This window comes from Scleropages formosus, chromosome 20 (assembly GCF_900964775.1).
Source record: "Scleropages formosus chromosome 20, fSclFor1.1, whole genome shotgun sequence".
Lineage (NCBI taxonomy): Eukaryota > Metazoa > Chordata > Actinopteri > Osteoglossiformes > Osteoglossidae > Scleropages > Scleropages formosus.
The window spans coordinates 8,608,141-8,626,425 of record NC_041825.1 but is presented as its reverse complement, the minus strand read 5'-3'; positions in this window follow the sequence as shown (position 1 = coordinate 8,626,425).

Sequence of the window (18,285 nt, the reverse complement as noted above, 5' to 3'; positions counted from 1 at the left end):
AAAGTCAACGAAAGCGAGGCGGGCGAAAGCAGGGTATAGACGGTGGCCAAGCGAGTCGACCCTCCGTGCAGGCCTCATGTCCCCGCAGCCGCTCCGCTGTGCTCAGTAACGTGGCAAATGCGAGCGCAAGGCAAGCGGGGCGAGCTCTTCAGCTGCGCGCGGCACCTGTTCCCCGACTGACGGACCCCTGCTAATGTGACCCTCATCAAATTTACAAGCGCAGATACATTTTTAATTTCCAGCGTCCCCCAGCCAGGCCCTAAACCCCAACATCTAACCTCGGCAATGTGCTGCCAGCGAATGACAAGATAAGGACAGTAAATATCCCACTCCCTCCGCTCTGCTAGACTGACACTGTTTTCCGCCGCTGACAGAGAAATTCATTAGTGGAGTTTTTATTTTTCCAGTCGGCTTCTCGCTTGATCTGTCAGCCTCTTCCATCCTGATTACCGCGAGACGCCAATTTCAAAGAGACATCTTAATAGTGATGTCAACGAATTAATTATATGTGTTAATGAGCTAAAAGCAACCCAAATTAAATTAATGCAGTAATAGGCACAGACAGCGAAATTAGCTTCAATTTCTGTAAATGATTCTGAAGTGTACACAACATCTCAGTCTGCACGAACGTTCCCATCCCCCAAAGCTAATCAAGAACTACATTGCAATTAACTGCTTAATTACAGGCACTCTCTGCTCAGAAAATCATGCGCCATTAAGTAATGGCTCTTACAGCATGAAGGTAGGCTTTATTCTTTTTTAGTGGAGGGAAAAAAAACAGTGTACCTAATGGCCTGCAGGGACGACTGCGGACCAAGTTCTGCCAAGACAGAGGAAGCTCCAGTTTTTTTTTTTTTTTTTTTTTTTTTTCCATCCCTCCAGCTGGAGGCTGCTTGGAGAATTTTCGCCGCAGCCAGAACCCAACTGTTTTACTTAGGGTTTTGTAGCTAATTGATTTGCCAACTACTTGGCCGGCCGAGCAGTAAGCACCGTATTTGTGTCATCACCTTTCTCCTTGTTTGTTTCCAGTTTTCCCAGACAGTTCTGGGCAGTTGGACTTTTCCCTTCATATTTCACCAGCGGAGCTCACTTGGCGGCCCCCGTGTTCCCGGGAAGTGCTGAAGGCTGCCGACAGGGTCCGATCCAACATATGACTCCCGAGGCATGAGACGCTTTTGTTTACAGGGCATTGCAAAACTGTTCGGCCTAAATACGAAAGGAGTGAACGAGAACATCTTGAAATAATATAGGCAAATGCGGAAAAAAAAAACATGACTGTGTGAGGTTATGTCTATGCAATCATTGCTCAGGATCAGAGTTAGGGGCCAATATGCTGCCGGTACAAACGCTTGACTGCTGTCGGTATGGTTTGGTTCATGCGCCGTCTTATGGGTTCCTAGGACTGATACCATTTTATTTAAATATTTGGGAATTGGCAATATATAGCTCTTTTAATATGGATTTGTAAAAAGAACACATAATTATTTCTTACTTTTGTCCATGATGTCTTATGATGTAGAACATGAAGAACATTCTGCATTATTTTGGTCTTTGTTTTCAAACAAATAATTAATGCAGACATTTATTCACTCTATGCCCGTAAGCAATGCGTAGTACTAGTGGTGGGCCGCACAGGTTCAGTCAAGACATGACCATTAACAAATATGTGTGCATGGGCACCGTCACTAAAGAGAGCATTAGAAAACGTGGTCTTTAAAATGGACCGTTGTCGACTGCATTTGATGTAAACCGGGCAATGGCTGTATGAAATAATTAGAAATAAAAAAAACACACAGTGATATGTTAATGTCACGTCTGCTAACCTGCCATGCTGTAGCGGAATAAAAAGGTGTGCCTGCAGTGGGAAGGGCTGAGACTTCGCAGGGCAACTCCGTAATTCTCTGCACTAAAAGGCTCTAATTAATCCCCACTCCCGGGCGTGCGGTGGACTCCGAGGTAAGCATTCATGGAACAATTGCCCATTGTCGCACAGACATCCATCACGCCAGGCTCCACCTTCACAACCAGCAGATCCCCTGGCAGAGAGGAAGAGCTCCATGGTCTCTGCAAGAGAGGCAAGAAGAGGAGGCGATAGGAGAGCTTGCACAGCTTCTTCTTGCACCACAGGGCAGAAGCTGAGCCAGAGAGGTCCTACAGTCAGCCCTTAAAAAAAGAATATGATCTAAAATATATTAAAATGACAAAGGGCTGGGAACCTAAGCATGGAATCCAGGGGAGGCAAAGGAACAAGAACAATGGGAGAAATGGCTAAGAGGGTGTGGGTGCTGAGAAGAACAAAAGGATCGAGATGGAGCAGAGCGGCCCTGCTGCACGGGCAGCACAAAGGCGCCGCAGCAAAACACGTGGCAAAAACGCTGCCGCTTCTGTGCTCTTTTTTTTTTTTGTACGCTGCCCGGAATGCAATTCACACTTTCATTATTTTCTTCCCAATTTTTTTACACATTGCAATTAAGCTTCCATTATACACACAAGAGCCCCGCATAAATGGTTATTTATTCTTTCATTAGCGCTAAATAAATGTGCGACGCTCCGCGAGGCGGCACGCATGAGTCACCTGACGATGTGCCGCTGACTTCGGAGCTCCCCGCGAGAAGAGCAGCCTGGTACTCCTGCAAGGCGCTGCTTCTGGGGTCTAATTTGGCCTTCTGCGGCACGAGAGATAGCGGGCTCGCGTGCCGTTCTACAGTCCGGCCTTTGAGCCCGGGCGGCCGTAGCTCACGCTCTGCTCCCTGATCTTGATCACAGACTGCCGCTGGGAGCCCCCCATCTGTGGCGCCGGAGAGGCCCGCCGCCTTCTGCCGCTGCTGGGAAGGCTGGCAGATCCTTTGTCCCAACTGCAGGCTTGGCGCTCCGTCAGAAGTGGGCATTGGCATAGTCTGTTCACAGGAGGTGCTCACGGTTATTGCTTTTCCCTTTTAGCCAAAGCCAGGCATGCAACCAACACTTCTAATTATACATACACACGCAGACACACACGCAGACACACACACACACACACACACACACACACACACACACACACACACACAGTACACGAGTGTCTGTGTGTATACATATAATATACAGACACACGTACATATAGCGTTGTTGATTTACTCTATTAATGATAGATAGATAGATAGATAGATAGATAGATAGATAGATAGATAGATTTTCTCCAGGCTGTGCAACTATGTATCAATCCATTTACCAACACCTTTTTGCTAATGATAAATTCCAAAATCTACAGAGACATCCTAAAATTTTCACAGCTAACACATGCCCAGCACAAAGAGAACAAAAGGAAACACAAAGAATCTATTCCCTTTCTCCTGTGCACCAGGTGACCCATATTTTTAATCGAGTGAGACGGGTGTAACAAGACCTAACCCTTGCAACCAATAATTACTTTAAAAAAAGGGGAAACCATGAGAGGAAAAGCGAATTAAATATGGGTTGATCGCGTAGGGTTCGACTCTGACCACGAGCCTTATGTAGGGCACCCCGCCACAGCTGTGACTACTCCACCCCAGACTTGTACAGCAGAGCAAAGCAGAGCACCAAGGCCAGGTGCCCCCCCCAACCCCCCGTTGTTTTGTATTCAGTTATTTACCAGTCAGAGAAGTGTGCGAGTGAGCTGTGATTAACACCGCTGTTAGAGGTGGCGCTGGGGGATCCTCTTGTAAACTCGATCCTTCCGACAGGTGTAGGCCACAGCAGAGCATATGCCATCAAGTTGGATGGGGTTTTCTGTGGAGACAGCCTCCGTTAGTGTTTCCCGGGGCACGGCTCAGCTGGGAGCAAGCATCACTCACAAACACCATCTGTCAGGAACAGGCTTACCTGCTAGGAACATTTAACTGAGTAACCAGGGTCCCCCTCCTTCCTTACAGGAGCCTCGGTTCACGCCTTCAAACGCACGCCCTTCGAAGACTGCGCTTCTCCTCTGTGGAGAGAGCACTGCTTCCCCCACTTATTCTGCTTGCTTGTGCCTCCAAATTTATCCAGGCAGCAAACAGCAAACGCAGCAGGACAAGCAACGCAGGACAGAGATCAGGCCCCAGTACACTCGGTGACACATTTATATTGCTGCAGACAGGGGAAAAATGCTCAAAGTGTTGGACTAAATTAGGTTTTCAAATATACTAATTAGAATGATGTAACTTTTTCCCCTGAAGGTGAATTACCTGCTAAATAAGTGAGCTGCATTCCAATTATAATATTTTTTTTCCCCCCTCCTAGACCGGTGGAGGAGGTTCTGCTTCTGGTAGTAGATGTAAAACAAGTTTAGAAAAAAAAATTACACCATTGTTGAAATCGGCTTTACAAGCATGAAATATGCCAATTAAGATAATTAAATGCCATTCGCACTTCAAAAAGGAATGAAGTTGGTTTCAAAACCAGGCTGATTTTCACAAACACGCAGCTTTGAGACTGCTAAGCGTGAAGTACTTATGTCTTTCAAAATAAACCATTGTGTAAAACAATGCGGCTTTCAAACAAGTGATAATATTGTTGAGATGTATGCAATTTGTAGCTAGAACATAACACTAGCACACAGCATTGTACATTTGTGTTTGACAACTAAATGCGGTATGCATAAAATATTTTCTCAACTCCGAATTCTGGAATGCATCTCACTCATTAGCACAAATCTAAGAACGGGGCCTTCAGACGAACGCTTATTCAAGGTACCTGCACAACAATGGGAAAAGACAGATTCATGCAAAGCTTAAACTATCATGGAAGGAGTGTGCTTAGATAAAGCAATTGTTGCAAATGGGCTTTCTGTAAAAGACAATTTTGCAAAACAATGCAAAGTAAGAATGATCACATTCAATACATATTCATCTCCTAAAATTATAAATATATCCTAAATATAAAGTAACAAAAGCCGCTTTTGCCAACCAAATCCCTTGTTAAATAGTTAGCTGTTTATTGCTTCTTAATTACTTTATCCTACTTTTTGGCTGCAAAGCAAAAGACAGAATCCTCAACTGCAAACCTTTGTGCTTTTCCCTCTGGTACCTATAAAAAGACATTCTGTTGTGGGAAAATAAAGAGTATGGCTGAAAGAAAGAATAGCATATGGCATTAGCCTGTATTCCTGCAAAAGCGAGGATTTCGAAATTATTTGTTTTTCTTTCTAAGAAACAGTGAAATTAATAAGCTTTCTTTTCTGGTTCTACTGGAGTGTCTGAGCACAGTTTGTGGAAAAGTCATTTTACAGAACAAGGGGACTACAGGAATTTTAGCTCAGCTAGACCCCTTAACACACATTGCTAACTGCCTTCTTCAAACAGTGGCACAGAAGTTCCATTGTCCTATAATCCTGTTAAATATAAGACAGAAATATAATTGGGCGTTGACGGCTTTCACCGGTCTTCCTTTCACCAATTCTTTGCTGCTTTTTCTAGCCAGAGCTAATCCACTGGATCAGCCGCCAAAGTCGCAACTTTCAAATATCCCACAGCATCCTTGCACAAACAATTCTCCCTGGAACTTTTACAGAGTTCCGGTAGCCTTTCATCAACAGGTCTCCTCTCGCGTAAAGAGGATAAATCACGCGTTAAATCATCATTTGGGTGAGAGAATAACAAGGCTTAGTCTTTGTGCGCAGGCTACAGAAGGCAGGATGCTCAGATGTTAACATAACTGATGAAGTGGGGGAAAAAGCACAAGTACGTCAACATTTTTCCCGCTCCAGGTCATCAAACATACATGCTGTTCATAACCAGGCTTTAGTACAGTGCTGTGAGGTTGTCAGTAATATATCCTGTTGACACGTTTACTAAAACACTGGTTGAGCAATGGGGGGTGCGGTGGCGCAGCGGGCTTGGCCATTTCCTGCTGGGGATCAAGTCCTGCTTGGGGTGCCTTGCAATGGACTGGCATCCCATCCTGGGTGTGTGTCCCCCACCTCAGCCCCGCGCCTTGGGTTAGGCTCCGGTTTGCCGCAACCCTGCTTGGGACAAGCGGTTTCAGGCTGTGTGTGTGTGTGGTTGAGCAACTGTGGCAAGGTGTTGTATTAAAAGGTATAAAAACATGATCCCAGGCAAAATTCAGGAGTGCTGGTTGAAACATTTAAATGCACATAGCTTTGTTATTTCTACAGGAAGGCGAAACTTATTACATTACCTGCCTAAATGGCAGTGATCAATAAAAGTATTAAAATTTCATTGTAAACAATGAAATGAGGTAGTTAAACTGGGGGAGGGTATTTAGACATTTACACACATATGCCAGTTAAATGTGGATGTGCCAAAAAGTTTATATTGCACTTGGACTGATCACATACTTTGACGAGGATATTTTTTTCACTAAAATACAGTAAACATATGTTGTTATTAATCATCCTATATGCTGTGCTATTCAGAATGTGGAGTGAATCAACAATAAAACAGAGTTTTGTGTAGTAGCCCCATTCAGCGGTGTATTACTTCTTGGCAGCAAAGTAAATGGATTAGGATTACAGCAGGGAGGGTCAGGATTGTTTTCTCGGCTGGGTCGAGTGTAAAATCTGCACATTGAGAATTGTGATTGCAGGAAGGAAGGGAGCGGAACTCTGGATGCCAAGTGTAAAGAGGAGGCCAGTCAATTTGAGTTCGCTCCAGATTACTCGGCACTAATTAATATGTAAATTTTACGTTGTTTGTTACTTGTGGAGAGTGGCTTCTTGGTTAACAGGGATTTAGTGTAGACTGGAAATAAGCCAGAACCCTGGCAGCTCATAATGCAATATTTTTAAAGTAAATTGACTAATATATGTCTCCTGCTGCTGTACAGAACCGGGAATCATGGGAGAAAAGTTAGTAATATGGTATTAGGCGAGGGTAATTAAAGAGCATCATCACATCTATATTTGTAATTAAACACTTCAGCATAATCATGCAACACAGCAGGACTCCGAATGAATTAATTAAAGAAGCCAATAAATTAATTTATTTGGACTGTATTGTCTGTATGTTTTAATTTCAGCGGTTACCACCATCATATTCTATCACAAGTAAAGAGAGGGCAATTCCTGTTTGTATTTTATTGGCTGTTATAGGGAAACCACTATTTAAAATGGTAAGAAAAAAAAACTTGCCCTCACTCACCAACAAAAAAAAAAATGCATAAGAATTAAGATTTTTGTCTTGTTTTTGCCACTCTTAGGGGAATATATATAATTTTTTTGTACATAGAGCTACATGTTCCCTAAGAGCTCTGAATATCTGTCTTGATTGATATCGTTTTATGAGTGCGACACCCCAGCCTGCTGAATTACTGGGTATGAATTCCTGCGGCACCAGATCCGATCGGACGGTACGCCACCAGACAGCTGTCACTCAGGGCGCAGCGCACGTGCCGCCCGTCGACGACGACGACGACGACGAAGGACCTACTTCGACACGTGTGCGCGCATCAGTGCATGCGCAAGCGCGTTTTCCGCGTATGCGCGCGCAGAGCGGGCGCTGGCTCTCGCTCTCGCGCGGCGGGCTGATGAGGTGTCTGAAATGAGTTAATTGCGTATCAGGAGAGCGCCTGCACTTTGCTCAGGCTGCCGCTGTGTGCTAAAGCATGAAAAAGGGGGCTGAAGCGCCGAGACAGCGCTGCTCCGGCCCCAGCGGAGCCATGTACCTTTCTTCGAGCAGGTCCAAGATATTAATTAAGATAAATCTACCTCAATTTTGAGAATCTGCTATCAAGTAATTTATCAAAATTATGTTAATTATTTCTGTAGGGCAGCAAAATCATTACCTCTTTCGTGTCTGATTTGTATTAATATTCATAATTTAATAATTCAGCATTTGAGTCCATCTGGTGTGGGAGCATCGCACCTTAGCATCACAGTGATGAGCCAAAAAAAGCAGGAGGGGTAGGGGCGAGGAAAAACACCCCACCCCCGCGCGCGCGCGCTCGCTCGCTCGCTCTCGCTCACACACACACACACACACACACAGTAACACACACACGAAACGACTTCACTGCATGCGTCCCTGGGAGTATTCAAAGACAGCAGCGCGCGCAGACGCACCTGGCCGGCACCGCTCGGCGCTCTCGCAGCGCGCGCCGTGCAGCGGAATTGATTTATAAAGCGTCCCTCCTCCGGATACTGTACGTCTCTCTCACCGTAATAAACTCATCTGTCACCGACTCTCCTTCTCCGCCCGCCAGGTGAACGGAGCTGAATTGACATTTTCTACACTTTGTGATTTTTACACTGTAATTTGACATAATTAATGCCTACATTACTGCTGATAATTAAGCTAGTTAATTAAACTCAGAGGAGATAATTAAGGAGAGGCTACTGCTTGGATTGCTAATTGTTTTTGTCATTATTTTCGGGGCCCGGCAGCTGCCGGCTCAGGCTGAGTCACAGCGCAGTGTCAGGTGACGGCTCACGTGAGCGCGGAGCCGGGGAGCTGTCACAGGCCGTGTTTATTAACAAACGAGTGAACTAAGAGACTCGTTTAGGCTGCGTCCCACCGCACCGCGTCCCGGTGCGCGCCGCGGCGGCGGGCGCGCTCATGCGCGTGATGACATGTTGGATTCGTCGCCGGCGCCGGTTCTCTGCTGAGGGAACACGAGGGGAGGGGAGCAGTGAAAATTTAACTTTAAAAATCACAAAGTGAAAGGATTTCAAAAATAATTTAATCTAAATGTAAAAACGACACGAGGGGACGGATGTGAAAAGAGGGGGCTGCGGCCTGCCATTTAAATGGCACCAAGCAGGAACAGCACCATCTATTGACTGTGGGTGGGTGGGTGCGCGCGATGTGGGGGGGGGGTGGGTTGTGGTGGCGCGCGGTTCGCACCGGGGTCAGAGACGCGTCTCAGGTACGCTTCAGTAGAATCGCAGTGACATCAGTCCTAGTAACAAGGAGGGTTTTGTCCCCGCAATCTCAGTGTGTCACTCTGTTGCCAGTATTGTTGTCCCCCAATACCTGATAACTTGTTACCCCATCAATTACCCACTTCATAACAAATGTAATTAAATTGGGGCACTTGAGCACACCTGTCCAGCTAAATCATACACCACTTTTCTCAGCTGCATCTGGTCAAAGATGGCAGAATTCTTCATCATCATCATCATCATCATCATTATTCATAAAACAGAATTTAAAGCTTGGAAGTAAATTGGAACACAACTATATCCACAAAGAGCTGTGACTGTCCATTGCAACCATGGTCTACGTGACATGCGGATGGTAGCAAGATTATTGCATTTTTATTGAATTGTGAAAATAAGGAAAGATTATAATATTGGCCAACATGGGAGTGGAGGGTCCTGTCCCCTACTGTTCATGCAAGCATTAATTTGCCCCCCCCTCCCCCATACGTGTGTATAACTTTGATACTATTTCTAGTATTTTTTGCCCCCTGCCCTCAAATACTTCACAACTTGTTACACCCTGTATCATACATTTGTACATTGCAGCAGCCTACTGTACATGTAGCCTCAGGATGAAAACTCAGGTAGAGTAAATTTTGAAACATGGAACTTCTAGCTTGAACAACATTTGAAATAATTGGTCTGAACTGCTTATATTTATGTCCTGCAAAATAAGTGTTGGCTTTGCTGTGAGCTGTGTAATTTTTCTTTATTAAACGTTGCATGTAAACATTATGGTGTTTTAGCTGCCTACTTAAAAATGCTATTAGTTAATGTGCTGTAACTGTTTTTTTGAAGCTGATGTACTAAAATCATTAATACCTTTGTGTTTACACCATAAATGGTACTCATACTGCTGATACACATATTATCAAATGATTTGCTGGAAGAAGTGCCGCACTTAGTTAAATGTGTTGGTTGTGTATGTTTTGTGGATGACCTAGGTTATTATAGGATTTCAGGCTATTATACGCACTTATTTGTATATTAACACATTTCTTTGGGTGAATCTGGCTGCTAAATAGATCAATTAAGAATCAATGCAAAATATGAATGGAGAATCATGTGGCGGTTACTGCACTTCAATTGTTTTACGTGGTTGGATATTTACTTTAACACTTCCTGTTAAGGACCACTTTAATTTTATACAACAGATACATTGAAATATTTTACACTTTATGGTTACATAACACCCATGCAGCTATTTCTGCAAGGTTATATGGAAGAGCTTCTTTGAGCCATTTGACAGGTTCCAGGTAGGTGAACTGTTTTCTGCATCCACAGTTTCAAGATTACCGCGGTAAAAACTCTGTACATAACTAGGATTTTGTAGTGCCCCATCCGTAGAGGTATGCCAATGCTCTAGTGTAACTATGGAAGCACAAGTTTAGCTTGCAGCCTGAGTGGAACGCCTGCTGAAGAGCGGTCCTGCTCTCGAGATCCACCAACACTGATATTTACTGTAGTTCCATGAGAGGGATTGTTTTCCACGGCCACCTCTGCCTTTCCACATGACACACCAACTTACAATGCGAATGCGACACCTCTCTAGAGATCCTGCCACAGGCAGAGCAAAACGGCACAATAAGCCAAGTAAGACGTTAACTAAGAGATGTCAACAAAAGAAGAAGTTAAAAAATACAGTATACAGGTATATATTGACAGGGCAGTAGTGGACCTTCCCTTCCCTCTGTCTGAACTGTCATAAAGCCTAAGAGACCACCAGAAATTTGTGCAGTGACTAGCATAAATATGGCAGCTTCGCTTTTTGTACGTGTCCAACAACAGCTTTGCTGCCATTGTGTTTTTTTTTGAAACGCAAGAAAGAATTTACCTTGTCGATCACCTCCTTCACCAGGAGGAATAAGATTCCCAGTTTCACTACGGAAATAATATTTTTTGGCTTGCAGGTAGAGATGAAGTTTGCAGTACATCAACCTGTGCATCACGTAATCTGTAGATCAGGAGATCTTAATGTAGGTTTGGGAGGTGCATTCATGGGTTCAGGGGGTCTGTGAAGAACAAGCTTGCTTTGAAAGTAATACTAATTAAAGAAAATTCAAAAATAAAACCAATATTTGACTGTGTTGTTACTACTGACTGTGATGGTAACCGGTTTTCTGTGCAATATTTCCTTCGAATTCGTGGGCCTGTTTCTAGGAGGGGGTCCTTAGCTTGCATCAGATTTTCAGAGTCCATGGCTTAAAAAAGGTTAAGAACCTCTGCCCTAGAGAGAAACAGCAAAGTCTAACCCTTGAAACAGAACAGTGAATCTGAACATGAAGACCTTGACAGAAGTCACCCGTAGAGGTCTAAGATGCATCAGCGGCTTCCATGCCCAAGCCCATCCATGTCTGCTGAAGGATAATAGGATTATTTTATATATAACTTTATGCAAAAGCACAAAAGAGTTAAAATATTAATTAGAAGGTCTTTTGCGAAACCCAAGTGTATTAATATTTTGGCTCGCCTAAGTGCCAGTTTATACTTTATTCTTCATCTGCCCAGTGTCCCGCACCCAGCCGTCTTTCTAAATGTGCCATCTTGACCACAGGAATCACGGACTGCTGCTGTTCACATTATTACTCATTTCTCCCCCTCATGAAAAGTCTGTCTGCTCCAATTGTTCAGCGGTATTGAAACCTCCATTTCCAAGAGAGCACTAATTTCACCGGGCAAGATAGACCCTGCGTTGATCGCGTGTCGCCTCTTTTCATGGCCCGTAGCGATAGTTTTCTCTTTTTTTTTGCTCCTCGCATGGCTGTTGCTTTATTCGTGCTCTCAAAAAGCCAGACAGTTGGGCAAGAGCATGCAGCGTGTGTACAGGGCGTACTGGGGCAGCGTCTGTGTTGGAAGGGCCAGATCACACTTCAGCAGTGGCCAAGCGCTAATTAGGGTGAGGATATTGTGGGGCTAGGGCAGTGTGATTAAATTTATATTTGGAGGGGGGACCTTGACCAGAGCACGCCTCATGTCTAAATGACATTTACTCAGGATCAAGACATCACAGCTGCTCACTTGTTAACCCTTTGAGGACCCAGACATGGCAGAACACCACGATCGGTTGATGGACCTGACAATCCCTATGCAAACTTCAGCACATGCCAGAGACTTACCCCTGGTTTTGTTGCGTCTAAACTGGTGTTCTGACAAATCTTAAAATGCCCCTTGCTTAAGTTCGAACACGCAGTAATGGTGGATTGCTGCAGATTTGAGGAGAGCGCTTCCCATATGCTCGGACGCACAATTCTCCAGCAGTTCTCTTTCCGACCTGCCAGCAGAAACGAAGAACGCGAGTAACCGAAACCTGCTTTTGAAGACAACGGGCTCAGCAGGTCCTGCAGCGTGCAGACACTTGAACTTCCAGTTTGTCAGGGACGTTGCCACCTAATCGCTTGTTTGAAAGATCCAAAAGGTTTGCGTTTGCATTGCAGTTTCAAGGATTGCTGGAGTACGGTACAATACCCTCACACACTTCTTACGATGCACTGGCGATTATTCTCTGATTACATAGTATTAGGGAGACACAGAAGACCATGGAAAAAACCTTCGAATATTAAAAGTGATATATACCCCTTAAGGATATCGTGATTCAGAAAGAGTGGAAAAGGCCTGAATTTCTTAATTGGAATTCTTGCGCCTTAATTTGTCTGTGTGCATGGACAAGGCTATCCATCCCTATCTGTGTCTAACACACACATTAAGAAGAACGAGCGGGCATAAAAGCTCAGAGGGACAAAATTATGTGAAATAAGAGATAGAGGCTGGTGGAAAGAGAGCGGCCCTATCAAACTACTCCAGGCAAGATAACATGATAAAATATAATCAATCAATCCGTGCAAAATCCTTAAGTGCTTGATGTATCCTCCTGAAAATTGAATCACCCTTCCTTCAAGGAAGTTGGATCTTGTAAATAATTGTAGGGGAAAGGGATGATATTGAAAAATAATTCGATTAGGACCCCTGATGAAGTTTTACATGGGCATTTGAAAGGCAAAACTAAAAGGTTTGGGGTTTTTAATTTTCAAAATGAGGAATATTATATCATTCAATTTGCAACAGAATACTGAGAAATATGATTAGGGCCTAATGTACTTTGAAAGGGTGTCAATTCTTTCCGAGGCCAACACAGCACTGTAATATACCCTTATTAACTGTTTAATCTACTCACCCTCAGTCTATTTTTCTTCATCACTGTTTCAAAAGCCAGGAAATCAGGTTAGCTTTTATTTCTTAGCAGAAAGCCACAGATGACATGAAAAGAAGGGGGGAAAAAAGATTCTGGGCAAATGAAAAACACTGGAGTTTTATCTGATAAAAAAACACTTACGCCTGTTACTTTGCATAGGAGAGAAATGTCCTACCCATGCTTTTAAGTCTGACCTTCGAGGCTGAGTCAGGTTTTTTTCTCCCTCCTATGAAATCAGTGATATACTGGAGAATAAAACAGTCGGTCAATGATATTTTGAACAACTTTGGAGACGGGAGCATCTGGATCACACTTTGGACTTTGCCATGCCTACGTGGCTACATCGTCTACATAATTTTAAATAGGAGATTATTACAGCTGTGTAATAAAAGTCAGCTAAGAGCAATGGGTTTGATGATATATTGCACCAAGACATGACACGCTGGCCTACACCCTGCACTCAGCTCCAACTTAGGTCACAGTCTCTCGGTTTTAAACACGTCCCCCTGAAAAGTGCCCACTGTTTCCAGCCGCACTGCTCAATTAAAGAGCATTTTTAAAAAGCAAAGCGTGCCATCGACACGGGCATAAACAGATCTGAAAATATAATGGAGCCATGTTGGGTTTGGCTGCATCAGTTTGACATTTTGAGTTATTACCCCAGTGCATGAGACGCAGTCGGCGCAAAAATACAGGCACAGATGTCAAAGTGAAGAATCATAGCTGTTAATAGGCAGAGTAACAGATGAGTGAAAAAACAGTTATGCTGTAAATTGCAAAGGGGTCCTCTACCATAGAGCAGAGAGCCCTTGCATAGTGGAAGAGGGTGGGTGACTGGGCTAGGGTGAGAGGACTGAAGTGCCCTTTCCTTCAAACTCATCCTATATGTGATGAAGGTGGACTTACTGTGGTGCGAAACCTGTTCGATCATCAACCAGGCTCCCACTTTACTTTTTTCCCTACGTCCTTTTCAGTATCTATGTGCTTTACTGAAATAATACTACACGAAATGTAAGCATCCTTTCGAAGAAGCGACCAGTGACAGTCCTACTGGGATGGGCATGAGACCTCAAAGTAGCCCAAATCCTCCCAGATAAGGAGTTAAGCCCTCTCATAATTAACAGGTTCCGTGGTGTCGTATAGGTTTTAATGATATGTACAGATGAAAATTGCTGTTTTCATTTCTGTCATTCACTTTGGTGGTTTTTTTTTTTTTTTGTTAAATCCCAGAGCAACACTGTGATAGATAATGAATGTTTTCAACATTCAGATTTAATGGAATATTTGTCCGTATTTGCCATTTCAAAATAGCTGGGCACAAACACATTTGCTAATTTGAAAAGTGAAACTGCAGTACTGAAGCATACACCCACAAATGGGACACAATGCATAAATGAAACGAAAGAAAGAAATTTTATCAGTGTTCGAATGAAAAATGCCACTGCCATGCCACTGTTAGCCTTTATAATAAATGTATGATACACACTAGAATTTGAGTAATTATATTAATAAAACTATTACTAATATCATCAGCAACAACAACAACAATAATAATAATAATAATAATAGGCAGTAATGGGGGGCGCGGTGGCGCAGCGGGTTGGACCAGGTCCTGTTCTCTGGTGGGTCTGGAGTTCAAGTGCCGCTTGGGGTGCCTTGCGACGGACTGGCGTCCCGTCCTGGGTGTGTTTCCTCCCCCTCCAGCCTTACGTCCTGTGTTGCCCGGTTAGGCTCCGGCTCCCCGTGACCCCGTATGGGACAAGCGGTTCAGACGATGTGTGACAGGCAGTAATGATAATGCAGCAAGTAGTGCTGCTGCCTCACAGTACCTGGGTGGTAGGAGAGAATGAGGGTTCAATCCCCGCTCAGTCTGTGTCGAGTTTGCATGTTCTTTGTGTCTGTATGGGTTTCCTCCAGATGCTCTGGTTTCCTGCCACCATCCAAAGAGATGCAGTTCAGGTGGACTGGTGATGCTATATTGTCCATAGTGTGTGAATGGGTAAATGAGTGAGTTCACGTGTGGCTGCCCTGTAACAGACGGACATCCCATCCAGTGTGCACCTTCCTTCAGCTTTGCACCAAAACCTTTGGGGATAGACTCCCGCCCACCGCGACCCTACTCAGGATAAATGGTTATTAAAACTGGATGGTTGGATGGGTAATAATAAAAATAACAACTATCCAATTTGATTTTCAATTGTATAAACAATAAGTTCTCCAGTGGGGGATAATACACACACACACACATTTTCAGAACCTCTTGTCCCATACAGGGTCACGGGGAACCGGAGCCTACCCGGTAACACAGGGCGTAAGGCCGGAGGGAGAGGGGACACACCCAGGACGGGACGCCAGTCCGTCGCAAGGCACCCCAAGTGGGACTCGAACCCCAGACCCACTGGAGAGCAGGACTGTGGCCCAACCCACTGCGCCACCGCACCTGGGGGATAATAGAAATTCCTATATCATAGGTAATTTATGCTCACAAGCTATTACTTTGACCCAGAAAGTGTATTACAACACATTAATGCAGTATACAAGATGGCACTTAGAACTATCAGAACAGTAAATAAATTAATAAGGCTGGACTGATTTGGTATTTTCGTGATGAATTCGAAAGTATTTTTAAAACCACTTTGGCATTTCTCTTATGGAAGGACTCTTCAAAAGTGATGTTTAGCAACCAAGCATATCCAATTAAAATCAATCTGAAGCCATTAAGAGATTGCTTAATATGGTGGCTCACGCTGACAACAAGTTACTTGTAACAAGGCAGCAAATTATAGACTGGGGTTACACGAAGGAAGACAGAGATCACCTCTTTGTTTGCCTTATAATGACTCCGCTGAGGCCCAGTGAATTAAACAGGCTCAGCAAGCTCAACCATATCGATCAGGAAGTTCAACCTGCGAATGACGGTTCGAACAGGCTGCTCCGAGGCCAGCCCGGTCGTCGTAACTCCGGTTCTGCTTCCAGCCCTCCGCAATACGCCGCCGTCGTTGCCAGCACGTTTGTGAGGACAGGAAAGCGAACCGCTTGTCAAGGCTAATACGCTAACAAAGCTTTTACTGGCCTGGATAACAAGTGTCATAGGAAGAATGAAGGCAAACCAAAGCTTCAGCTGTGGTCTTCACAAAAATCTGATTATAAAACAGCAGACAATAAATAAACCATTCTGTTCAAAGGATTTTTTTATGAGAAATGCAAATGTGAAGGACTGAGACGTGTCCGCAATGCGAATGCCTGCGGTGTGTGTGGAAGAGTGGCTCTCAGTAGACGGCCAAGCAGAAGAGCGAGCTCAGGCCCAGCGGTCACACGCAGCCAAACACCGGGCCCATTACTCATGAAACTTCCAGAGTATGGTCTCACACCACAAATAATTAATAGAAAATAAATTCTTATTATCTGACCAATTTCATAGGCTATTTTTGCTATTAACAATTCTATATTCAAATCTATCCACTGCAACCGCTGTAGTATAAAATACTCGGGCGCAGGTGTTAGTAAATTCATCGTTTTAGCCAGATGTTCATTTATACGACTTTTTACAAATACTACGTGACCCATTCATTGTGGATCTACAATAATGTCATTCGTCACGCATTACACGAAAAAGTGAAAGGTATAAAAAAAAATGAATGCACTTGTAAGGACACATCTCACCAACCTTTACCAATATATAAAGAAATTCGTAATATAAAGCTTAAACGTAGGAATAATAAATAATCACATATAGTCACAACAAATTAATTCCCTGTTATTCTGAGTATCATATAAGTTGCACTGAGAGTTATATGCAGTCCAGACCTAGCTGTATCATATAAACTCATTTATATGTTAATTCATAGGAATGTATACTCTCTAGATTTATGTCGCTGATTTCTGTTTACCTATTAAACATTTTTATTGTTATAAATGCAAAGGAACATTGTAATATCAAAAACCACAAGCTTTAGGCTATAAAGCATTGCAGCATTAGCACCGCATTACCTAATATTATATTCATATTTGTGCATTATTACAGCGTGGAATTTGCCTTTTATTTAAGTCGAACGGAACAGCCATGGTTTTAAGCGAAGCTGAGTAGCTCTTAGATAACCCCCTCTGACATACGCATAATAAATAATGGCGTCTAACTAACATTTGTTTTGGGCGTACATTATGGGTCTGCTTTTAATCTCTCAAATGAATGAACTTTCTACACCATCCTCTGTAGAAACCAGAATAATACACAAATAAAAATGGAGCCTTGGTGATTTCTATCTGCGCGCAACCCGTAGTGAAAGTTTACTGCCGCGAAATAACGGTTTTTTTTTTTAAAGGAAGTTACTTAGCTGAAGCCTACGTCCGAGATGACACGCAGAACTAAACTGCTCTTTCTCCCCCACAGTGATGCAACTGTTCATAGTATCAGTCAAAAGTTTGAGTACGCCTGCTGGAAACTGCCTTTTTCCCCCCCAACGAGGCATTCGGTTCACCAGATTCAGCAGGAGATGAGCCTACGTCTTCCGAACTCTTCTGCAGGGGTTTTTGGTGATATGGGGTTATTGATATTGTGACTTGTGATATTGTTCTGCTTTGACTCTTCTGTCCCAATTCGTCCTATGCAAATACTACCCGGGAGTACTCGAACTTTTGACCGGAACTGCGTGCACCAGGACATTCAGAAGTACTGCAGCAAGGGTGGACCCGCACCTCGAGTTCTAACGCACTACATTGCAAAGGCCTCAATGTTACTCAGTGTTTCTCATGCACAAGACCACTGAAAGAGAAGACCCCTGCCCTTGTGGTCCATATCTGGGCAGTCTCATTCGCAAACGTGTGCAACCGAGGGCAGATCACAAACCGGGAACCACTAAACTACGAGCAAGAAATGAAACCACAGATCACGTGTAAGCGAGGCCTGGCATGCTGGTATAATTGCACGCGATGCGAGTCGTGTCTCCGAATTGAAGCGAGTCCAAAGATACCATCGGACTGGCGCCGGTACCACCCAGGGAGACGTGTAAAGCTTGTAACCCATCTAATCTGCCAGTATTGCTACTTAAGTGGCGCTCAAAATTTTTTTCCCCTCCCTTTTCATCTTGGAGACTCATCTTGTCCATGCCAATCAGCCTGGTCTTTATTTTTATTTCATTTTATCTTTTCTTTTTTTTTCTTTTTTTTTTTTTGGCAACGAAAGTGCCATCACTTCATTAACCTCACACAGCTCCAAGAT